Source organism: Lissotriton helveticus, chromosome 1_1 (genome assembly GCF_964261635.1).
Source record: "Lissotriton helveticus chromosome 1_1, aLisHel1.1, whole genome shotgun sequence".
Lineage (NCBI taxonomy): Eukaryota > Metazoa > Chordata > Amphibia > Caudata > Salamandridae > Lissotriton > Lissotriton helveticus.
In genome coordinates, this window is record NC_136057.1 from 1,128,256,247 (window position 1) to 1,128,282,361 (window position 26,115).

The window sequence follows — 26,115 nt, forward strand, 5'->3', positions numbered from 1 at the left end:
CCCCAGCAGGGCTGGTCCCCAATCCCCAATGGGGGATGGGCACTGCCCCAACCAATGGATTCCCAACTCACAGCCCATGTCTCCCTGGCAGGGCTCCCGCCAGTTCGAACCTGACGATAAAATACGCCCAGTTCAGGACATCCTGAGCGTCAGTAAATGTAGAACTGCAACACCTCTCCAGTATCCCCCACTACGGTTCCAGTGTTTGAGTCCCAGCAGCCTTTGTAGGGCCAACCTGGCCGATAGGTTGTTCTGGGACGGCTCGGCGATCTCTTTTAGGGACCCTCTGAGACCCGTTCCCTTGGGTTTTTTCTATCAACCCTCAGCCCGTACCAAACAACTAACTCACTACCAAGCAAGATGGCAGGGCTTGAGGACATCACAGGGGAGGAGCAAGGTTCTAGATAATACAAAAACACAATTCTTACCGGAACTTAGCGCCCCGTTGACACCTCGCCCCCAGGCTCCCCAGGATCAAGCAGAGGGCGGAGGGTTGGTCACGGGCAATCCTTTTGCCCCCTTGTCCGGTTTGGATGACACAGATTGACTACCTAATGAAGCTTTAATAACTGATGAGGGTGGTTACAAGTCAAGTGGGGCTGCAGCATGTAAAATCCTCAGTTGGAATGTCGCAGGAATTAGATCTAAAATTGGCGACAATGAATGGTTTAGATTTGTATCTGAGCACAACGTTATTGCCCTACAGGAAACTTGGGATACCTCAACGTGCTTTTGGCTGGATGGGTTTACGAGTTTCGCTGTAGCCGCAACCCCCAGTAATGCAGGCAGAGCCAAGGGAGGCCTTCTGACCCCATTTTCACTAGACCTTAAAGGGCCTTTAAGGAAGATTGAATATGACTCTCCTAACTTTTTAATTGTTGAAAGGGAAATTAGTCCCACAAAGAGTACTTTGTTTATAAATTTTTAAAATTCAGGAAATAGGGATTGTTGTGGTAATAATATTGCTGGCCTAGATTCCTTTTTAAATTCAGTCAGTCATAATACTCATACAAACTATCAATACGTGCTTATGGGCGATTTTAATATCCTCCCTTGTGAACTTACATGTGGCTTAACCGACCCTATGGGAGTTACGGGACCAGATGGACCCCCCTTCGAGCATACTAAATCAGGAGAAGAGTTGGAAGAACTTTTGGCTAACTTCAATCTCGCAGAACCCACGAATACGGAAGGGGAGTCTAGAACACCTACCTTTAAGGGGACAGTCCCAGGTACAATTATCGATTTTATATTTGTGACCCCAGCTATTTCTAATAGGGCCATCTTTTACTGCACAGTCCCCTTTCCCCTCAGCGACCACAATCCTGTTCTTTTGGAGGTCGCCTGGGGGGACTCCATTGGTCCGATGCCAGGGCAAATCAATACAGGGCTTGCTTTATGCACAACAGACCAGGGAAGAAGGCTTAAGTGGGCAAATGTGGTTCCAAACATTTTTTACGCTAACATTCTCCCGCAAATCGAGGATCAGGTTATGATATGTCAGAACACAGACTCTCAAGATCATGAGATTATGGATGCCTTTCAAACCATTTGCAGTAAAATTACTTAGCTAAACTGAGGAAGGGGAAAATAAACATTGTCGCTGGTTTGATGCCTCATGCTCGAAAGCCCATAAATCTTTAAAGGCGGCACTTAAAGCAAACCCAAGGGTTAGGACAGACATTGCAATCTTAAGAAAAGAATATAAACTAGCTATCAAGGCCAGGCAGGATAAAATTAAATACGAGGCCTGGGAGAATTTATTTTCTATTGATATCTTGCGGGATAGCAGGCAATTTTGGGCCGTAATTAACCAGCCTTTCTTCTCTGATTCGTCCAACCTAGCCTTGGACTGTGTCAACCCGGATGATAAATGGCTGGCTCACTTTAGCACAGTCTACGGAGATAATGGTACGGCTGCCCAGCCGTTTAACACGACCGCCCGGGAGGTCATTCCCACGTGTTTTAACAGGGTTGAGGTTGAGAAAGCTATCCTGGCCACTACTAGGAACAAAGCCCCAGGGCCAGACAGGGTGCCGGCTGATTTTTATATACACTCCCCAGATTTATGGGCGGGCATTCTAGCTAGAGTATTTACAGCCGCTAACAGCAACCCTCTTCCAATCACATGGGTAACCTCTACAATAGTCCCCATTTTTAAGAAGGGGCAGCGGGACGACCCAGGGTGTTACAGGCCCATATCTCTTTTGGACTCTGCAATGAAGATCTTAGGCAGAGTCCTTTTGGCCAGATTAAGGGATAGTTTGGAGAGCTGTGGAGGTTTGGACGATATCCAATACGGTTTCCGAGAGAAGAGAGGAACAATAGAGCAGTTCTCCAACTTACACCTGCTGATCTCAAAGTACACGGTGGCCAAGGAGGGGTCTCTGTACCTAGCGTTCATGGACCTCTCCTTGGCCTTCGACCAAGTTGTGGGACATTCTTCTGAAAATTGGGATTGATGAGGCACTGGTTGGGTTCATGGCTTCACTCCACCAAGAGCTTTTTGCAGTCGTGCGGGTCACAAATGAAGGTAGATGTACGTCCCGTTTTAACTCCATGCGAGGGGTCAGACAGGGCTGCATACTCGCCCCCTTGCTTTTCACAATCTATATTAACGGCCTAGGTAGTCATTTGGATGGAGCGGCCAGAGACGTTCCGCGTGTAGGAGAAGTTAAGATCCCTGCTCTCCTATACGCGGACGACGCTGTGCTGATAGCCCGCACCGGTGTCTGTCTCCAGCAGCTCCTGGATGCCTTTGGCACATTCATGGACCAACTAGACCTCAAGGTTCATTCGAACAAGTCACACACCATGGTTGTTGGCCACCAGAGGAAAAGGGCACGGGTTAAAACCTTCATATGTAAGGGCAAAGTTGTTTCCAGAGTTTCTGTTTTTCCCTACCTGGGGGTGCTTTTTGACAACAAGGGCACCTGGGGCCCGCAGGTAAGGGCCAAAAGCCTGGCGGTGACCAGGACATCCATGGCCCTTTTGGGTTTCGCTAAAAGGCTGGGTTCTAGACCGATGGAAGCGCTCTTAAAGGTCTATAACAGCAAATGTTATTCAGTGGCACTGTATGGCGCACCATTATGGGGTTATGTATGCCTGGAATCTATCCTAAAGGCGGAAAATAGATTTTTACGCTCCCTCTTGTCCGTTCCCCAGTCGACACCAACCTTTTCCATACATGCAGAAGTGGGTCTGGATTACGTTAATGATAGGTTAAATTTGGCACCTCTAATTTACTGGCTTAAGACATGGCTCAATAAAGAACTAACTCTTAATCATTTGATAATGAAGGAAGTCATGTCTCTGGACAATAGTAGCAGAATACCGTGGATGGCCTACTTGAAGAAGTCCTTTATGGAACTGGGCCGCCCGGAACTTTTTACAGATCCCGCTGGCATTATGAAACAAGATGTTGATACCATTAAAAAACAATTTATGTTAAGGGTAAGAGCATATCGAGAGGAAAGGGAACTGTTAAAGCCTGCAGTGAGACAACACTATTTGCTAGTGAATTCCTTTGCAGTAGAACCATATATATGTTGTGTCACTAAACCATTTCACAGGTTTATTTTAACTAAATTTAGATTCAATCTTATACATTTTTATTTTGGAAATTTTAACACATGGGTGAAACCAGAGTCAGCACCGCCCTGTACTTGTGATAATTTCTCTGTACAAGATACCATGCATTTTATTATGTTTTGTGATTTCTTTTCTGATCAGAGAAAAAAATATTTGTTACCTATTCTAAGGGAAGCTGGCTTCTCCCAGGTTAGACCAGCCATGTTTTATCTTCAATCATTGTGTAACATTCGTATCACATTTTGTATGGCAAACTTTTTAGTGGCGGCGGCTAGATCAAGATCATTCAAGACATTATAAGACTTCCCCGCATGAACTGTTTTGCATATTCCTTTTATTATTCTGTTTTTAGCTTACATACTACGTCATATGAATTCGATTGATATAAAATTGTTTAATTGTGTTTTACTTGTATATAAATGTTTTTATTCTCTTTGTATGATTTTTAACTAAATCGAATAAAGATTCTTTGACTGACTGAGTCCCAGCAGCCAGTCCCCCCAGGAGGAGACGCCTCCAGACAGCGAGCGCCGCTGCGTTCGAGACCTTCTGTTGTCCCTCTGTCGCTGACTACGAGGTCCCCCCGGCCACATCACTCAAGGATGAGTCCGGCTCGCTGCCAGGCGGCATGTGCAGTCGCACCCGAACAGTTTCGTCTGTCCACTTAAAGACTTCTCCGGGGTATTGAAGAAGTGGATGCGGGAGTGAAAGACCACCCTAAGGCGGGTCGGAAACAGGAGGGCATAGGGAAGCTTGAGCTCTCGCAGGCGGGACTTAGCTGCCATAAAAGATTAACGCTGCTGCTGGACCTGCCGCGTGTATTCCGGAAATGCCAGGATACGAGCATTGTTAAAAAGCAAGGGTTCCTTAGCTCGGGCCTGTTTCAAGATGGCATCCCTGTCCAGATAATTCAGGAGTTTGGCAATTACCGGCCATGGGCGGGCCCCCACCAGGGGCTTCTGCATGAGAGCCCTGTGGGCCTGCTCACCACAAAACATTTGGACATAGCCTCGGGGGGGAGCCAGCCCTCCAACCAGGTCGTGAGGAAGCGTTCCATGTTTCTCTCTTCGCATCCTTCCAGAAAGCCAACAAAACGGAGATCATTGCACCGGGCCCGTCCTTCCGCATCTTCCGCTCTGAGTGTGAGGCCCTTTTGGACGGTCCCCAGCGCTGCCGCCTTCCGTTTCAGCTCCGTCATGTCATCCTCTACCCCTGATATGCGAGTCTCAGCTTCTGTAATGCTGGACTCCGCGTTCTGCAGGTCCTGCCGCAGCAGCATCACATCCGACCCAACCGTCCCTATTTTTGCATCCAACATGTCTCTGGATTGGGTGATTGTGGCCATGAGGGCCGCATTGTCCGGTACCACTCCCAGTTGGCCCCCAGAGGCTCCAGCCGCCTCCCCCGGGTCGGTAAACTTGTCGATAGGCCCCTGCTTGGTCGATCTTCCTCCTCCATTATCTCTGGACATAGCTGCGTCCCGAGCCCCCGGGCCGCCCCAAAGCTGATCCAGCGGTGTCCACACACAGATAGCAGTAGGTCCCGCCGCCCGGCTCAGCCACCGAATGTACACCAGCCAGAACGATGCCCCAAAACCCAGGCCCTCTGGTTACCCCGAGGATCCCGTCCCGTCTGGGGCACGCTGAGTCACAGGCCCGGCCCCACCAGTCTCCGGGGTGGCGGTGTCACAGGCCACACCAACTCTCCCTCTGCGTTGAAGTTCCGCACGTTGGCCGCTGCAGGCCCCCCACAGTCCAGCGCATGCCCCTGCGGCCCGATCCCGCGGCCACCGATAGGAGCCCCTGACCAGGATCACCCCGGGAACAGACGGCCCAGTGCAGGCTGAGGGAATAGTCACTGCGCCCTGCCCCGCGGCTCGAGAATGCCGCTGATCTCCTCCAATCACACCCAACAGCGCTGTAGCCTCATGTGACACCAATTCCTCTCCCTGGCTCCACACCAAGGTATCTGTGGGCCCAGCAGGACGCCACCAGGGCGGAAAGAGCCCTTGTAGCCGACAATGACCCCCAACACGGCCCGATCGTGCCGCCGATCTCCCCCAGGCACACTAGTCTCCACCACGGCCCCGGCCACTGTATTAATGTCTCTAGGGGCCCAACAGATCACAATGGGGAGGAGGAGGCGGCCGACGGCACCAGCAGTAGCCCTCAATGCAGTCCGACTGTACCGTCGAACCCCCAAGACGGCACCGCATACAGGGGAAGATGGAGACCGGCACCCCCAGGGCACAGGACCTCCCGGGGGCCCGATATGTGCCAGTGACGGGGAGGGGCAGCCCAGTAGTCTCAACGCAGCCCCCCACGCGGCCCGACAGTGCAGCGGATCCCCACTGCAGCACCGGGGAGGAAGCCCCACGTGGATCAGGCCAGCCACCCCTGTCGCCGGCTGCCTCTGCTCGCAAGCCTTACTGCCACTGCCAAGGGGGCCAGCCACCGCCCTACCTCCATGGCCTGATCCAGCCGCTGGATCCCTGCAGTCTGCACCAGGAGTCCCGCCGTCCACTTCACCGAGCCTTGGACACCCAAGCTGGGCTCCTCCTTCGAGGCCGCACACCGCCACAGGGCACTCCCCACCAGTCAGGGTCGGTCCACTCTCGGCTCCAATCGAGAACCGCCATGCCGTATGCAGTGCACTGGGCCCTCTTCACTCTGCCAGGCCTCACTCCTGCATTGGCCGCACCTCAGCGCCACGGCAGCTCCCAGAGTCCAGATTACAGCGGGGGACAGAGGAGCGAAAGAGGTATCACTAGAGTGTGTTTTCAACTAACGATCACCTCAGGATGTAAGGATAATTGTCGGATAGTTGGCGGGCTGGACGGAGCCGGCCTAGCACACGTCCTCATGTTGGCTTACCAAGCCACGCCCCCTCGTCTTCCCAGATTTTATCGTTTGAAGAGTCCATGCAAACTGCATAGGAGAACGCAATTGATTTTGTCCATGGTAGAGGACTGCAACGTCTTCTTGCACAATATCAACAATAGATGAAACAATATTATCTAACGTGTAAATACGGGAAGAAAGGGTGTTAAATCTATTATCTACAACGGCAAGCACTTTTTCTAAATTGGCCTTATCAATAGCCCTGAGCCTAGAAGCAGCTTCAATTTGGGACAGCTTCCAAACCTCATTGTAAGCAGCATATATCCATCTTTCCGATCTGCCTGCTGCAGGACATTTTACAAAATTATTCAAATCAACGACGTCAGTCAGTTTAGACAAATGCGATTTAACTGACGCAAAGGTAAAGTGTTTGAGCCAGCTCTGGCACAATTTGCCTACAAAGTAGGTGGTGACCGAATGTTGACTCTGAAAACGGGGATCTACCCTAACCTCTGTATACGGTGCTGGCAGGAATCTGCACTTTTTTGCCACAGCATCCAGCCTTCTGGATTAATGCTGGAAACATTAAAAGAGGAATTTCTCAACATGGCTTGTAAATCACTAAGGGAAGTACTGGTGTTTGCTAGAGCGTATGTGTCCTGAGGCGGAAGCCGGGACTAGAGAGTGTGTTGTGCAGTTAGAAATCTAACTTCTTTTAAAACTCACCGCGCCTTGTATTTCATTGTAGTCACTGTTCTCCTTTTGCACTATTATTTTGTGCTCGAGTGCCAGAGCGCTGTGTGCCCTTCTTGAGATCGTTGCTCTGCTGTCAGTCATACTGCAGCTGATTAAGGTGCTGCCGGGGGACTGCCTCAGACGCCGCCATCTTGGGCGAGGAGCAGACGAGCGGTCTAGTGCTCGGCCCCCCACGCCCTTGGGGGTATAAAATCTTCACTTCTCTCGCGCACTTCTGATTGCTAGAGCGTATGTGTCCTGAGGCGGAAGCCGGGACTAGAGAGTGTGTTGTGCAGTTAGAAATCTAACTTCTTTTAAAACTCACTGCGCCTTGTATTTTATTGTAGTCACTGTTCTCCTTTTGCGCTATTATTTTGTGCTCGAGTGCCAGAGCGCTGTGTGCCCTTCTTGAGCTCGTTACTCTGCTGTCAGTCATACTGCAGCCGATTAAGGTGCTGCCGGGAGACTGCCTCAGACGCCGCCATCTTGGGCGAGGAGCAGACGAGCGGTCTAGTGATCGGCCCCTTACGCCCTTGGGGGTATAAAATCTTCACTTCTCTCGCGCGCTTCTGATTGCTAGAGCGTATGTGTCCTGAGGCGGAAGCCGGGACTAGAGAGTGTGTTGTGCAGTTAGAAATCTAACTTCTTTTAAAACTCACCCCGCCTTGTATTTTATTGTAGTCACTGTTCTCCTTTTGCACTATTATTTTGTGCTCGAGTGCCAGAGCGCTGTGTGCCCTTCTTGAGCTCGTTGCTCTGCTGTCAGTCATACTGCAGCCGATTAAGGTGCTGCCGGGGGACTGCCTCAGACGCCGCCATCTTGGGCGAGGAGCAGACGAGCGGTCTAGTGCTCAGCCCCTCACGCCCTTGGGGGTATAAAATGGCTACCTCAGCTAGGGAGCGCAGCGGGCGGGCGCAGCGGGCGCGCCGGCGGCGCGCCAAAGGCAAGCCCGTCAGCGCCCGTCCGCGCCGGACCCATGCCGGACCCGCGCCTAGCGTGGGAAACTATGGCCATTACCAAAAAATACACTACTCAAGAGCGGAGTTGCTCGGGATGGACCAATTCCCCTGTAAACCTTTGCAAAGAGCAAACCCTGTGGATCTCTCCTCTACTTTTAGTTGTGCCTCCTGTGGCCTGCAGACGCTTAATAACCCTCCCTTTCTATCACACAAACTGCCTAACCCGCTCCTGGCCACGAGTAAGTGCCTTACTTTAAACAATCCTCTGTGGGCCAATAACAACCATAAGTTTGGGTTAGGACGCCCGGCTAGTGGGAAAAGAATCTTAAAATGTATTTTGTTGAACACTAGATCAATGGTTAAACATAAACATGAAATTGAAGCACTGATCACTGACCACGCTGCCGGCCTCAGGCCTGGACTGGAATGCTGCAGTTCCTGAAGGCTACTCTGTAGAATATGTAAATAGATTAGGAGCAGTGGGTGGTGGAATTGGGATTATCTATAAATCCCACTTAAAAGTATTCGCACTTCCCCAACAGGACTTAGAAGCCGAAGCCATGAGCTTTAAAATTAAAGACAATAATTGCCTGATATTCGCGGGCCTGCTTGTGTATCGCCCCCCGGTCTGAGAGCCCTGGTTATTAGAGCATTACACACCTATCTAGAAACTACTTCTGACTCTACCACCTACACTATTTTGGGTGATTTTAACTTCTATTTAGAAGCAAATAACGACTCTGACTCGACTACATTAATTGATAATTTTCTTAGTTTTGGCATGAATCAATTAATCTCAAATCCCACTCACATTGCTGGACACACCCTTGACGACATTTTTACAAACAATGATCATATTAAAGTTATCTCAATTCAATCAGTTCCTTGGTCCGACCGTAATGCTATTTTTTTTAATCTGCAAATAAATAACTTAGTAAATCATCGAAGAGGTATTACACTCCCTGAAAAAATACTTCCTTGGAAGAAGCTCGAACCCACTCTTTTGGCTAACTTACTTGCTAAGGATCCCCCTGTATTTGAGCTTGGTAACACTGAAAATGGAGCGATTAAATTCCAAAACTGGATCAGTCATGCAGTCGATGAGTTGGTTCCAGTGGAAATAAAAAAACTTAGAAGACGGTCTGCCACTGCGCAATGGTATTCTGCAGAGGTGAAACTAATAAAACTGAAGTGCCGGCGACTGGAGCGGTTGTGGCGTTCAGACTACAGTTTTCAAAACAAATTAGAATATACCAAAGCCCTGCACGAATATAAGACAGCAATAGTTCAGGCTAAATCAGCCTATTTTACAAATAGAATTCAAGTAGCCTCCAACACTGCCAGAGAATTATTTAAAACCGTCACTCATCTGACAAAGGGCCCCCGTGATACGGTCTTTAGTCCCAACCAGAACTTTGTGACAAGCATAGCTACCTTCTTTCAAGAGAAGGTTCATGCAGTTTATGATGACCTTAGCACCTTAGCAGCAGATTCACTTACTGAAAACAGTGAAACTGCCACTCTGACTGATCCCAGCTACTCCTGCTTCCCTCTATTAGAGGAGACGCAGGTGATGGACCTAATCTCACAGATGAAATCAGGATCCCCGTTAGATCCCTGTCCACCGCATGTACTGCATATGATTCCAGAGACTGTGACAGCTGTCCTGACTCCCCTGTTAAACAAGGTTATCATCTCAGGTGAATTTCCCAGTAGCTGGAAGAAAGCGTGTATCCGCCCCATCCTTAAGAAGGACACGTTGGACCCTACTGAACTTAAGCACTACCGGCCTATATCCTGCCTGCCCCTACCAGCCAAGATTCTGGAGAAAGCCATGAATCAAGAAATGATGAGATATGTAGACCATAATAAGCTATTAGATTCTTCACAACATGAATTTCGACCCTTCCACTCAACAGAGTCTGCCTTGATCATGGCAACGGAAAACATACGAAGGACAATGGATGAGGGTGGCAGAACGGCCCTGATCTTATTAGACCTAACAGCGGCGTTCGACACCGTTAACCATTCGGTCCAGCTAAACAGATTAAGAACCTTAGGCTTTGCCGGCACTGCTCTGACCCTTCTAACATCTTTTTGGGATTCTCGAATTCAACAAGTGCACTGGGAAGGCTTTCAATCTGATGAATTTTCCCTCCAAGGAGGGGTCCCCCAGGGCTCGGCATTATCGCCCACACTGTTTAACTTATATGTCACTCCTTTAGCCGCTCTAATTCAATCTCACGACCTACAATTAGTGTCGTACGCCGACGACACACAAATTGTAGTGTCAGTATCCCAATCAATCGAAGCTACAGCAGAGCGTTTCAAGAAATGTCTCCTTGGTGTAAAAAACTGGATGAGTTGTAATTTTCTAAAATTAAACACGAATAAGACCGAGATAATTGAGTTCGGCTAGAAACCTTCCGTGTGGAGCGACCTCTGGTGGCCTCCTGAGGCGGGTTCCTGCCCTAGTCCTGCAGACAAGGTTAGGAATCTTGGCTTCATGTTAGATAAAGACCTCTCCTGTAAGGCGCAAATCGACCAGGTGACTTCCACCTGCTTTTATACCATCAAGGTTCTTAGAAAAGTCCTACCATATATCCCGTCAACATTAAAAAAAGACGGTGATGGGTGCCCTGGTAAGGTCCCGAGTGGATTATTGGAACTCACTCTACTTGGGCACAGGAGAAAAACAGCTGACCAAACTGCAGGCAATCCAAAATGCCGCAGCCAGGGTCCTGCTGAATCTACCACACCGTCACCCAACTTCCAAAGTCATCCGTGAACTTCACTGGCTTCCAATTAGGCACAGAATACAGTTCAAAGCCCTTTGCCTGGTCCACAAGTCCTTGTATGGTAAAGGACCTGACGATCTTACCAAACTCCTTCCTCGGTACTCACCATCACGCACCTTGAGATCAGCCAGCCATGACTTAGTATGTCAGCCAAGAATAAGGAGAGCTCGATGGGGTGGTAAATCCTTCTCTTACCAAGCCTCCACATCATGGAACTCTCTGCCCCCCGTACTGCGCTCACAAAAAAATCTAAAATGTGCTTTAGAAAGGCATTGAAAACTTGGCTTTTCTCTCTGCATTAAAACTTGCTCTCACCGCTCTTTCTGTACTATAGCGCCAAGACGCCGCGGCATTCGAGCGCTTTATAAATATTTCAGTCAGTCAGTCAGTCGGTGTAATTATTCCAATGGTGGTATTCACCCAAATCAGGAAATGAAGGAGCATTTAATTTTTTTGAAGTAGCCAATCCACAGCAGGTGGTTTGTGAAATAGAAGCATTCAGAAACAACATATAGTTCGGGATGAGGCCTGCACGATGCAAAGCCTCAGTGCCTTGCACTTGCCAACTTTTAGAACCCCAAAAGATTTAGGATCAACTGTATCTTTCCACAGTTCATGGCCCTCAACAGCCAACTGGTCAATAAAGGACTTAGGGCCATATGTATCAAGGAACCAATTTGCGATTCTGTAATAGCGATTTTTAAGAAATCGCTATTTCAGAATCGCAAAATGGTATGTATCAAGAAAATCGCAATTTTTTTGTGATTTCTTGATATTCCTTAATTGCGAATTCGCAATTAAGGAATACTTTTCCATTCATTTCCATGGGACAGGAGGCCCATAGGAAGGAATGGGGCTTTTTTCTCAATTTGCGATTCGCAATTTGCTAATCGCAAATTGAAAATAATTTCAAGGGTGCAGGGGTGTCCAAAGGACACCCTGTTGCACCCCTGAAATAAGCATGGGTGGGCATGTATGTGCGTCACATGGCACTTTGAAAAATGCTTAAATGTGCCTTTTTCAAGGAAATCGCAATTTGCGATTCCTTAAGGCATTTTGGAATTTTTTTTGCTTAATACATTGCATTTAGGGAATCGCAAAATTTGCGATTCCTTAAATGCAATCGCAAAATAAGGAATGGCAAATTTTGCGATTCCTTATTTTGCACTAAATTCTTTCATACATACCATTTTGCGAAAATGAGTTCGCAAACGCGTGCAAACCCATTTGGCCTTGATACATATGGCCCTTAGAGTACAGTAATTTTGTGTGGGTAAGGCTAACCTTGGAAGAGGACTTTTCAGTCATCTTAAAATAAAATGCATCAGGGTTTGATGGATCAAAATGAGTAAAATTAGAAAACTTTTTCAAAAGTGTTTTAGAGCTGCCTTCAACAGGTGCGGGACAATGATCCCACTGTGTGTAGTTAACCACATTTCTAAATGTATTTACTTTATGCAGAAAGTGATTTCCAAAATGCTGGTAACAGAATAAATCACCATAGTTAGCAGAATCTAGATACAAATCTTCAGCAAATCCGATGGACATGAATAAAAAAATTTGAAAAAAGCACCAGCCAAATGTAAGTCCAAGGGGAAATCAAAAATGTTTTTTAAACCAGGCAGCAAAAATCGAAACTTTTGAAGGGGACTTTGATGTGGTCGAGCCAGTGTCAAATGAAAAACGTGATTGATTAGCCGCTCCGGTCAACTGTATTCATCTCAATGGCACCATCAGGCCCGATGGCAGGATCCGGGGCCAAAACAGAGTGTCGCACCATCGCAGGACACAAGACCGCAGGTTGCATACTAAGAAGAATCGGCAACCATGTGTAATTTGACATTGTCAATGGAGATGTACCTGTTCCCCTTTTGCCCAGGAAGAGGAGGTAAAATGACTGTTCTTGTACCCTGCACACCAAGCACAGGAACTGGAGCTCAATAGGAAGGACCGAATTCCTTCTTGTTCTCGATCTTCTCTCGGACCAGTTTTCGAACTCGGGGTAGCCAGCCGACTACCGGAATCTGCAACGCAGCATCGGATGTGGAGGGCAAATGTTCCTTTGCAAGACTGTCTCTGGTCTTTTGTAGGTTCTATAAAATATTTAGAATGTTCATCTACGTCAAAGAATGCAGACGCCGCCGCCATGCCTAGACCCTCAAGGTCCGGAACAAATATTTTGATGCCAGAGAGCATTTTGTATGGAGTCCGCCCACCCAGAGACCTTCTAGGGAGATTATTTAGTGCACGCTGTATGCTATTGAGGTGGGTAAGCCAGTCTTGGTCAGTACCTAATACCTTAGCTGTCAAGGATTGCTTTAAGTCACGGTTCATTCGTTCCACAACACTATTACCCTCAGGCCGGTATGGAGATGAAAATTTGACCTGGACCCCCAAAGAACTCATGGCATCCTTGTATGCCTTAGAGGCAAACGCTGGACCCTGGTCTGAATGGAAGGTACCACACGGAACAATTGCCACAAAGACACGCAAATACCTTACGACAGTTCTGGAATCAGCACTGCGTTGCGTCCACAACCACACAAAGCGTGTGCACAAATCAACTGCTACTAAGGTGTACTTATATGCAGTGTCAGATGAGGAAGGATGAGGAAGGACCGCAGTGATCTAAATAAACACACCAAGTGGTTTATCAGATATGTACAACTGAGTTTGGGGCGGGCGTGCAGCAGTAGAAGGTTTAATGTGCTGACAAATGCCACATTGAAGGACATAATCATGCATCTGTTTGTACAATCCCCGCCACCAATATCGTTGCTGTAGAAGAGATACAGTAGCTGACACGCCGGCATGGGATGAGGCCATTCCAGCGTGGGCTGCTGTAATCAAAGTCTGCCTGCGGTCCACGTTCGGTATCAACCTGTCACCAATGTCGTTAATTCTCACATAAGGAACTTTATCAGGACTTAAACTGTAAGAGTATTTTGAAGGGAAACCTCTAGGGTAATTACCTCCCTTCTCTGTTGCGGCAATAGCTGCCAAGATGTCATCATCAATGTTACTTTTGGAACGTGTAACTGCTGCTACTGAGTATGCTGCAACTGTGGACTTAGCGGCTTCATCCGCAAGACAATTGCCAACAGCGTGAACTCCAACACGCTGGTGACCCAAAGTATGAATTACAAACAAGAGTGGCAGCTGTTCTTTAAGCTCAGCCACTCGAACCCAGATCATTTTATGTTTTATTGTGTGACCCTTGGAGTCACGAAAATCATGTTGAGTCCAAAAGGGTAGATTGTCATTGTATGATTGAACACAGTAGTAAGAGTCACTTACGATAAGAGTAGTCACACTGGGATCTGCGTACTCCAATGCAAGCATCAGAGCACGAAGCTCTGCCAATTGGGTGGTACAGTCTCCTAATGTCTGTGTATGCATGACATCGGACTTAAATTCACCATCCACCATAGTACCAACCACAGTTGCGTAGGCCGAAGAATAGGCGTGCTTTGAAACAGTAGCCGCTTGCGCGCTTCCGTCAGTGTAAATGATATGACAGAAATCCTCAAGTGGGCGCATTGTCAGAGGAGCAGGATGAACAAATTCGTACTGCAAGAACTCCTGAGTCTGCAGAGAGAAATCAAAAATGAATGTGATATCCGGAGATGTCAAGGACGTGGCCCATTGTATCCCCTGTGGGTGCAAAGCTTTTGAATTTGGTACACTGGCTTTCATCACTGCCTCCAAGGCAGGATACGGAGTAACAACCAAAATGTGTCTTCCCTGCGACAGAGCTTGTTCTTTTAGAATCGCCATTTGCACTGCTGTCAAAACTTTTTCCACAGTGGAAAACCGCAACTCCGCCAAAGTGTACAAGTGTGACGATTCTTATCACTAGGTTGGTGTGTTTGTCACAAGTCAATAAGAATTTTGATTTTTGTAGATCAGTCTGCAATGATTGCAAGGTGGCTGAATGTTCAGGCCCCCAGCACGATTTGGAGAAAGTAGGTTGTATCAAAGCTTAAAGAGGCATGATACGCTGGGCATATTCGGGAATGTAGGTACGCTCGAAATTCAAAAAGCCCTGTAAAGATTGTAGTTTTTTCAGTTTTGTGGGAGCGCGCAAAAGTGCCCATTTCTCCAGGAAGTGAGGAGCCAAACCTCGACCTTCATTGTTGAGCTCGTAGCCCAGGAACAACACTGTGTACTCTGCAATGTGTGATTTTGTAAAGTTAAATTTATAGCTAAAATCTGCAAAATAGTAAATTATGCGGTCAACACGGCACAGATGCGGCCATAATTCGTCATCTGTGAGGTAGATGTCATCCACATACGAACATGCATCTGCGTTGAGCCCCTCCAAAAGCATGACTACGCGGGCGTCAAAGATGCCAGGACTGTTCTTTTAGCCCTGTGCCAAATGACGAAATTGGCGCTGTTTTCCACCACTGGTAAAAGCTGTCCATTGACTGCGAAGAGGGGACAGATTGTGGGCAAAAAAAACATTGGATACGTCAAGTGTGGTTTTGAACCTTTTATGCACAAGACTATCCACAAGAGTTGAACTGTGTGTATTCTGTACCACACACGTACAACAATGGGAGTTTAAGTGGCGGTAATCCAATACCAAATGGTACGAGCCATCCAGCTTAGTCACAGTAAAAAGAGGGTTATTCATCGGAGACACAGGCGTTTCAATTACACCTTGATATTCCAATTGTTCAAGGTTTTCCGCAACAGAAGCTTTGGCTTCTTGCCGCATGGGGTATTGGGGTTGAGGCTGTGGCATTGAACGCAAAGGAATCTCATGTCGAGGGGAAAATTTGTCCCACCCACAGTGAGTACTGTACAAAGCCGCCGCAAGCGCCTTAGCTCAATCTTGTGCAAAATGCAGTGCCTGCTCTTTCGGCACTGTGTGTGCGAAACTAGGAGGGATTACCTCCTCCCCCTGGGGAGCAGTTAAGACAAAGGGTAGGGGCCAGTCGACCTCCACCAACAAAATATCATAGGTAGTAGTTAGATTCTCCCAAAAAACCCTTTTTTGGTATGTTCTATGTCACCTTCAATCATAAGGACAATTTCGTAGTGGACGCAACTCCTCTCGAACTATGGTAATCTCCGCCGCGCTGTCCAACAGTGTCAGCGCCCATGTCAGATTCCGAAGCTACGTTCTCACTATCTGTGGCATATTTCGCTGTTACCGCCACCTCTTCCACCGGTGGGTGAGACCGATGTTTCCTGCAAAGAGCGAGGAGAACATTGTTCAGGAACCTGAAATCTATCAGGTGACTTAATCGTAGTGCGGTCGCGCAACTCATATGTACGCTCAGTAGAGGCAGATGTAGGTGAAGCAGGACAGGACCCCTGTTTCTGTTGCTGTTTCCCCTGTTTTTTGTTCTTACTCCAATTTTGTTTTGGAACTTTCTGGCGATCATCTTTATCAGATGACGCCTGTTGAGTTTGCTGCTGTGTTTGTTTTTAGCAAAAGGCTTAACACCCAAACTATTACTGCCAACAGTCTTATAAGCCTCCGTAATAATTATCGGTAACTGACGGGGTTTCTCGGCCTCGGGAATATCGCGCAAAGCATTAGACACCATGAAACTTACCGCATCCCCCATAACATTTGCAAGGACGAGATCGCAAACCATGTCAAACGCTCCCACGAGTCGCATTCCCAATTCCACAGCCGCCTCCGGTCCGTGTTCATCCTGAACACGCTTAATGACTGAGGGCAGGACAGCCATTGACCGGGTGCCTAAGCACCTAGTATAGACTGCTGCAAAAATCACACCTCAAGTGATACAGTCATTTACGTCCGGCACTAAGTCTTTCTGCAAACTAATGGTAAGGATCCTGTGTTTCTCCACAGGAGTGGTATGCGGTAATACTGCCTCCAGTTGGTCAAATTTCTCGGCAAGCCAAAAAGGCATTTCATGCGTATCCTGGGGACGCTTGCCCATAACCGCATTAACAATAACGGGACTAAGCTTCAGCCCATTTGGCCAAACTGGAAGCGCCACACCACCCGGGGCCCCACCCGGGAGGTTGCAGGAAATGTAATGAACCAGACCCCTTATCACCATCACAGCAGAGGCATAAAGGGGCCTTAATTCAGCAGCTGTACAACGCGCCACATTAGGGTGCGGAGTATAACCAGCTAAAACAGGCCATGAAGCGCCTGCAATTGACAATGGTCCGTGCCTGACTGCCGTCAAACTGTGGGAAAGGGCGCCATTAAACCAAACGGCATGCTGCCAAACAGAAATTGGAACTTCCTGTGTCCGATACGGAGCATACTCTACAGGTACGACAGACGGAGTGTAAGTGTGAAAAACATCAGTACCAGCTTCAACCGCAGGAAACGTGACCCAGGAGTAAAACAACTCAAATGGGTACACTGCGTCATCAGATAGAACAAAAACTACTACCATGCCTTCTAAAGAGACTTGGAAATCCTGCAAATGATTGCGCACAGCCAATCAGCTGTGTACTGGGATATCCACTGCAGCCATAACAACACAGTGAAAGATAAGTACAATGCAATATAAAAAGCACAACTGGGTAGTAGTTCAATAGAAACCGTTTTGTAATATCAAGCTTGAATCGACCTATGTAACTATAGGTAGGTTTATCCGTCACCACTGTCAACCGGAAAAAATAGTGAGGGGGTCGTGGACTGATACAAGTACTACTCAAGAGTCTCATAATAAGACCACAACGTTGGTGGTGCCATGCTGCAAGGATTCTGCTCATACACAGAACTGTGAACAGACACCTAGGACATCAGTGAATTGTGGTGTACCAGAAACTCACCTCAGTACCTAGAAAAGCCCCAACCAGCTAGCATCAGTGTCACATTAGCTCTTCATCCTATAGCAAAGTAACCAATGATTAGACAACCTAGAACATGCAATTTAGGACAAACTCAGGAATGGTGGGAAGTGAGAACACTCTTTCGTTATACTCTCATACCAGTCCACAACAGGAGTAAAGTAGAGACACGGGTAAGATTAATAAACTGTATTTTAACATCGTGATCTCAAATGCAGTATCTTAGCCAACATAAGCAGACATATAATTAGAAATAATATGGTCAGCATTGTTACAATTCCATAAAATACAAAAGGAGAAATCATATCACAATGATGGTGAAAACAGGTCTTATAGCGCCTAGTTTTAACACCCTATCTACATAGGAACTATGTATTATAAACTATAGAAGGTCTCTTAGGCTTGTTTGGGGGAACCCATTACCTTTCCGCTCAGTAAGAGTAAATCACATCAGGATCAGCTAGAGCTCTCTGCATCCCTGGAAACGGAAAATCTTCCAAGTGTGTGAAATCATGGCAACGGTGCAATAATAAGGGCGCCAGAATCTCAGTTCGCTCACAGCTGCCAAATTATTGTGTCTAAAAAGCGTAACTTAATCATGTCGAACAACAGCTACCATGTTATGATAGCCTTGACGGCTTCAGCACTCACTGTGCAGACTAGGGGCCCGATGTAAGTCTAGAGATGTCGAAAGCAAACCTTTTCTCATGTGTAGACATTCACGAAGCCTAACTTACAAAAATAGCTATATGCAGTGTTGTGTGCAAAAGCGGTAAAAGGCAAAATGGCGTTTAAACTTCTAATAAGCCATGCTAACATAACATGCGTGCAAAGCATGCCTTAGGCCACACTACAACAGTGTTTGGAACAGATACAAAGCACGCGATAATACATTAATTTTAACCGCGGATAGTCCCCCAAACCATGTCAGGGGAAGTTAATGCCATCCGTGTATATCTGTGCGGATCTGTGATATTAGAGCAGAGTAATTCACCTCCGCTGTTTTCGCAAGACTTTTGTGGAGGACCAGCCCGAGGTATGTAATTCCCTCTGACACCCATTCAATGGCAAATAGGTTCAGGAGAGCCTCCACCGTTGGCTGACTCGTGGTGAGATTGAGTACTTATGATTTCAGCATATTGATTTTAAAGCCGGAGAACTGACTAAATGTCTGGAGGTCATCAACAATAGTCAGCAGAGAGGAACAGGGGGTGTGCAACCGAAAAAATAAGGTCATCCGTGTATAAACTAATGAGGTGATGGTCTAAGTCAAATGGGATGCCTCGCGCCAGGGGGTTGTCTCAGAGTCGTTGGGCCATAGGCTCCATATAAACGGTGAAAAGCAGGGGAGAAAGGGGGCAACCCTGTTGTGTTCCTCGCCCTACCTCAAAGTGATCAGAGAGCAAGCCATTGACTTGGACAGCCACCTGAGGGATGCTGTAAATGCTCGCAATTCATCGTCGGAACCGCGGACCCAGTCCGAAGCGCTTAAGAGTCGCAAAGAGGCACGGCCAATGCACACGGTCAAACGCCTTCTCTGCGTCAATCGCTAGAAGAAGGACTTCTTCTTTGGACCATTGAACCTTATCAATTAGGTGACAAATGCGTTTGGTATTGTCTCCACATTGCCGTCCCAGAATGAAACCGGACTGGTCCGGGTCAACGAGACCCGGCATATGGGGGTTTAGCCTATGTGCTAATACACTGGAGAACAATTTTGCGTCTATGTTCAATAAAGAGATTGGCCCGTAGGAACTGAAAAGGTCCTTACCTGGTTTTTGGATAACCGAAATGGAAACCTGCAGCATGGAGGGAGTGAGGGACCCGGTGTCCGCAAATGAATTAAACAAGCGGGTGAGTAGTGGGGCGAGTTCCTCGCAGTAAGTTTTGTAAAAAAGGGCACTGAAGCCGTTAGGTCCTAGGGCCTTTTGTAACTTCAGCCGGGCGATCGCAGATATCACTTCTTCAACGTGGATAGGTGCCTCCATGGTGTCAGCCTCACCTGCAAGTAAAGGTGTCATTGCAGCTTTGCTGAGGTAGTCAGTGGGATCAGGCCGTAGAGAGTTATCTGCCACGTAGAGGGATCGATAAAAGGATTGAAAGGTCGACACTATGTTGTCGTCACTGGTGAGGGACAGACCAGTCTCATCGCATAGCATTTTAACAGAGTTTGCCTCCTGCTGGCTGCGCAAGCAATGCGCCAACATGTGGCCTCCTTTGTTGAAGCCAACAAAGTACTTTTGTTTCAGGCGAACCACTGCATGTGCGGCTCGGTCGAGATCAATACGTCGAAGCTGAAGGCGCTCTTTTTCCAGCTGTCGCCATATTCGGGGAGCACCTGTGCATTTATGTATGGTCTCTAATTCTTTAACGGTAGCCTCTAGCTCCACGCGCTTTGTTATGTTAGGGATATTTTTATAGCGCACAACTCACCCGGGGGCATCTCGGCGCTTACTTAGTGATAGGGCTGGCAGAGGAAGTCGGAGCAGGAGTAATTCATGTGTTAAAACAAAAAGGCTTTTAATTGTTTCCTAAAAATGCTGTAGGAAGTACATTCATGCAGGGTGATGGGCAGTAGGTTCCAGTAACGTGGGGCGAGGTACGAAAAAGCCATTCCACCGGTACTACTGAGACATATTTGGGGAACATTTAGGAGTGCTAAGGAATTTGATATGAGAGTTCGACCAGATACCTGTTTGATGAACTTCTTTTGGAGATAGTATGGGCCTTTGCCATTTGAGGCATTGTAGGTGAGGCAGCAGATTTTAAAGTTTGATCGCTTCCTTACAAGGAGCCAATGAAGCTCTCTCAGCAAAGGGCCTGATGGAGAGCTTGCCGAGCGATTCAGAATCATTCTTGCTGCCGTATTTTGGATCACCTGCAGTTTGGCAAGCAGCGTCTTTCCTACTTCAGCCAACAGTGCATTTCCGTAGTCCAGGCGACTGATCACCATAGCCTGGACCAGGGTTCTGCGATGTTTGATAGGCAGATAAGGCAGAATATTGCTTAGAAGACGTAAGCTATAGTAGCAGGAGCTGGTGATGGCAGCAATATGATCTTTCATAGCTAAAGAATGATCTAGCATTATTCCCAGGTTTTTCACAGACTGTTTTGGAGAGGAGGCATTCCAAGCTGGGATGGCCACCAGTCATCCGTCCAGATGGTTGATGCTTTCCCGATTAGCATAACCTCGGTCTCACTTGGATTTAACTGGAGACAGTTCTCAGTCATCCAGTTTGAGATGGTGAGCATGCCTGCCGAGAAACAGATTTTCTCCGTTTCTATATTGGAACCAATTGTAAACATAAGCTGGGTGTCGTCAGCGTTTGTCCATCTGGTCTTATTATTATAGGTGGCCTTAGCAGTCAGAGCTCCCCGTGCTACTAATTTAAGCGCCTCCTATACTGAGGAGAGTGTTGTGTCGTTCCTGTCGTTAGATGCTGTAAAGTCAGTAATACATTGCCCAATGTCCGCAACCACCTATGTGGACCTAAGCAGTGAGTCTCGCAGTCGCCAGCACGGGGCAAAAGCAGAGCGCTCAGGGGGGAAGCGCAGGGACAGGGTAATGTGTGCACGGTCAGAAAGGGCCCATGCTTCAATGGTAGACTCCGTAACCAAGGCCCAGGCAGCTGAGGTGACTAGGAAGTGGTCAAGATGGGCATATGTCTTGTGTGCGGCTGAGTAATATGAAAAATCCTTCTCGTCTGGATGTAAGCAGCGCCAGGCATCCTTAATCCCCACTTTGTGCAGCCAATCCCCTCCTTTCGCTGATAGAGCGCCTGCGCCCCCAGTATGGGAACCAGAATGATCCAATCCCCCATTCCTCACCAGATTAAGGTCACTCCCCACTACCACCATGGGCTCGGGAGACTGAAACACCTCAGCGCAGGCCAATAGAAAGAATTTCTCTGGGCGATCATTAGGGGAGTAGATGGAAGCAATAGTGCAGGAGGAGCATAATTGGAGTCGCAGCACTAGGAGGCGCCCTTTAATCTCCGAGACAGGCCCCACTACCGAACCCCTAAAATGCTTGGCCACTGGGATGACCACCCCTCCTCGTTTACTGTTTGTAGAGGACCAGAACTGGTGAGGAAAGTAGCTGTGCCGCAAACGGTGGGTATCACTTTATAATAGATGGGTTTCTTGGATGCGGCATATTTCTCCCCCCCTGAATTTTCCAATAGGGATAAGACCTAACTGGGTTTTTAAGACCCCGGACGTTGAGACTGACTATTTTAATATCCAGAGGGGAAGGAAGGGGTTGGATGAGCTCTGTGGAAGCACGCGCTGCCCGAGGTGGAAAGAGGGCAGAGAGGGCTTGGTGGATGAAAATGGGCAGGTGTGCGCAGTTGTTATGTATGCAGCTGATAAAAGGACTTACTGAGGAGAGAACCCCCCCTATCCCAAAAAAGAAAAAAACAACCCCGAGAACAAAACAACATGAGTACCAAAGGCATTGCAAGACCAATCCTGGACCGGCCAGCTTCAGTATCATAAAGGGAAAAACCGCAACAGTGCGGGGATGACACATGTCCGTCAAGGTAACACAGTTCGGGGGTGTGGTGATGATTCAGGTCCGTGAAGACAAAAGGGTGACAGCCCTCCGGCCCGTCCGAGTTAAGAATTCCATGCTTGAGCTAGGTAAGAGTGTCAGGCGGACCCCCTATTGAAATTGCGAGACAAATGGACTGAGGACGGAATAGAATTAGATGACAAAACCTGGCAGGAAGCGGTCTCCTCTCCTAAAACGGTCGTTATCCCAGCGCGACTCAGACTGGTGCAACTAAAGATCCTTCACAGAATTTACATGACTGGTCCCGAGCTGGTGCACATGGGTGGACTGACAGATGGCTCTTGTAGGTGGGGATGCGCACAATTGGGCACATTCATACATATACTATGGCATTGCAAGCAAATCCAGGTATACTGGCGCAACATCCACACATTCAAGTGTTGGGGGTTGAAATCAGACCGGAAGCGCCCAGGTGCCTCCTTAACATCTGGTAACGTACCGACCTCAACACTTAAACTACGAAATGGGTCACGCTTGGTTGCATGATCGCCAAGAGAAATATTGCACAGTTCTGGGGAGCTTCACACCAGCCCACGGTCATAGACTGGGAGCGAGATCTTGACTGGTGTATGCTGCAAGAGAAAACAGTCTACGTGGCCCGGGGTTGTCCCCGTCATTGGTCCAATGTTTGGGTCCCCTGGAATACTTACCAGGGCGATATCTGTACCCCTCCCCATGCAGCCGATGATGATGACCCCCATCCCCTTGAATTTCAATGAATTATGCTACTGTATTATATGTAACCTGATTTCACTGTAACCCTCAATTGATTCTGTGAATTTGTACCTTAATGTCGAGACTGTTTAATAAAAAGATTTGCAAAAAAAAAAAAAAAAAGAGTGTCAGACGGGGGATGAATTTGCAAGGCTGCCAGCCAGTGAGGCTAGGACGTTTGCCCTCTCTTTCACTAGTGCTGCTGCATCTGGAACATGGGGTGATGAAGAGGGCTTGCCCACAGTCTGCCAATGGTCTATTCTGTTGTTACTGGAGGTTGATGCCTTTTGTGGTTGTGGCAGGCCGGAGGGAGGAAATCCCAAAAGGTCAGGAGCTTCTTGTAAAGATCTCAATTGCCATTGTTTCCCTTCGAATTTAAAAATGATGCGGATGGTTTGGCCCCGCGCATAGGGGATCCCTTTTTCCCTAAGATGTTGAGTGATGGGCCGAAATTCTCATTGTTTTAGCAGTGTAACCACAGAAAGGTCCTGATAATGCAGAGGAGTAAGGCAGCGGAAAAGTAGAGGTTGCGTGTCTTTGGCTTTACGTAGGATAAGTTCTTTTAGTTGGAAATTGCAAACACAAGCCAGGATATCCGGTGGTGGAGCGGTGTGTCGCCGGGGATGGCCAACCCGATGTACCCTATTGATTTGGATCTCAGTTTTGTGTTCCGGGCCTAGGATCTGTCGAAAAAGGGATTGGACAAATTCACCAATATCACCTTCCTCCGCTCCTTGTCTCACTCCTCGGATGCGCACGTGGTTACGGTGTGAGCGGTTCTCCAAGTCCTCTGCCTGCCCCTGTAGTTCAATATGCTGCTCTTTAAGAATTAGAATTTTCTGTTGCATCATTTCTATTTCTTCGTCGCACCCATTTTCGTGCTCTTCCAACGTCGCAACCCGGTCTCCTATTTCAGAGACATGGAGGCGGACCTCACGGAGATCCACTGCCAGTTGGTCTTTGAGTTCCTGGAGGTCCTGGAGTGCTGAGAAGAGCGATATCATGAAGGCCTTCGTGGCTGGTGCATCTGCACCATCTGTCGCTCCCCCGTCATCTCCATTCCCTGAATCGCGGTCTTGGCCTGTAACATGTCTTCTACAGAGCGATCCTTCCTAGGCTGCGCCGTCGATATAGGGGCCTATATTCCGGCAGTCCCTGTGTAATGGGCCTTCGCTGCCAAGGAATGCCTGAGGCCACGTAGATACTTGGGATGCGGGTGGGGCGTGTGCCGGGGTGGGTGAACAAGGCCCCGGGCACGAGGAGATTAGGTGCTCCGCTGGTGTATATAGGGCCGCTCTCTGTTCACGGCAGGAAACTCATAGGCCCTGCTTGTAGGCCTGTATGGTGTGCATGAAAGCGTGTGCCACAGGGGGATTAGATGCACAGCACCAGAGCCCACCATTCCTCTGTGGTGGCCACAATGCAGGCCAGGGCAGGCTTATCGTCCGGCTGTGCAGGCAGGTCGAAGTAATCCTCAGAGCCGCGGGGGCGTGCTTCACTGCAGGCCTGATCTACCGTCCTTGGAGCAGCAACGATGTCACGCTGTAGTCCCCCCCCACCGCACACTCCATGTCGAAGGTTAGAAGGTCTCTTTCATGCGTCCCCTGGGGTCCGAGGGTCTCTCCTGTGTGTGGGGCGATGATGCTCCCGCAGCAGTCCGGCCCTGTATCTTAGCCCGCTCCCAGGGACCGATCCTGCGTGGCGGGAGACCAGTCCCTGTAGAAGCGAGCCAGCAAGGGGGCAAAGCAAGCAGAGCTGGTGAGGGGTGGGCCCAGGGACAGGCCCCACTTCAGGCAAGGCCTCGCTGGTGTGTCGGGCACCCCCGCCTCCTATGCTAGCGTTGGTCCGCAGGTGCCGACCGCTGCCTTGGCACGTACACACCCAGGTGGCTTCAGGTGACAGCAGGGGGGGTGCAGCGCCAACCACGATCGCCACTCAGCTCGCCCCCTGTCCGTCACCGCACCATAGTCAGCCTGGATCAGGTGAGTCAAAGCTGGGGCGCTGTGCTGCAGTTACCGGGGCTTTGTGGGGCAGCGTCGTTGTCTCAGCCTCCTCCCATGGGCCTCTCCACAGGCTGGGCCCATGCCAAGAGAGATCCTCACTGTGGCGGGGGGAGCACTGCACAGGCAAGTACCTTGATCCCCAGGCAGGCGAAGGTTATCTCAAATAGGCCGCACGCAGGCCTTAGTATTGGGGGGGCTTAATCTCTGGTCTCTGGCAACTCCGCAGCAGGCGGCGGCAGTTGAACTCCCTCGCCACGCCACATGCTCGACAGCCATGCAGTCTCCCTCTGCATTTGCCGAGGTCGCAACGATCGTCCAGGATCTCGGTAGGCAGTCACTCGATGCCGGCTAGACAGTGCGACTGTCCCCCGCCTCTGAAGACAGCGGATGAAGTGCGATTTTAAGGCTATAGTACAGGGCGGTCTGGAGCGACATCAAAACACGTCTTATGCGGTCGCCATCTTGGACACGCCCCCTTAATTAGCACTTTAAAACATGCCTAAGACCTCCTATTTTTTTTAACTGACATTTCAACCTAGCAAAATAAACCTTTTGTCAGGCCTAAACCTACCTTTTTAATACATTTAAGTTATCCCTAAGTTAGGCCCTAAACAGCCCATAGCGCAGGGCGCATTGTATTTAGGAAGTGGGACATGTATTTTTAAGTTTCACTTGTTCTGGTAGTACAAAAACTCCTTTAAATGTCTTTTTCACTACTGTAAGGCCTATCTCTTCCATTGGATAGATTGGGATACCTTACTGCATTTAGTAAGTACTAAAGTATGATTGGGAACAGATAGGGATGTCAAATTTGGACTCAAATGAAATGTAACTTAAAAATCTCTATGACGGTAATTTTGGATTTTAAGTCACAATTCTGAAAATTCCACTTTTTGAAAGTTGTCATTATCTTGCTCTAACCTTTTGGTGCCCGCTGCCAGTGTACTTAGTCATATTACAGTGAATATCTTAGCTGTCAGACTTTGAGTATTCCTCCCGGGCAGTGAGACAAAAGGGGACCAGGTGTTGGCAGGATAGGTCATCATGCCAAGATTCCTGGGGTAGAGCTGTTCTATGCCCCATTTTATAGTGCTGCCTCCAGCACA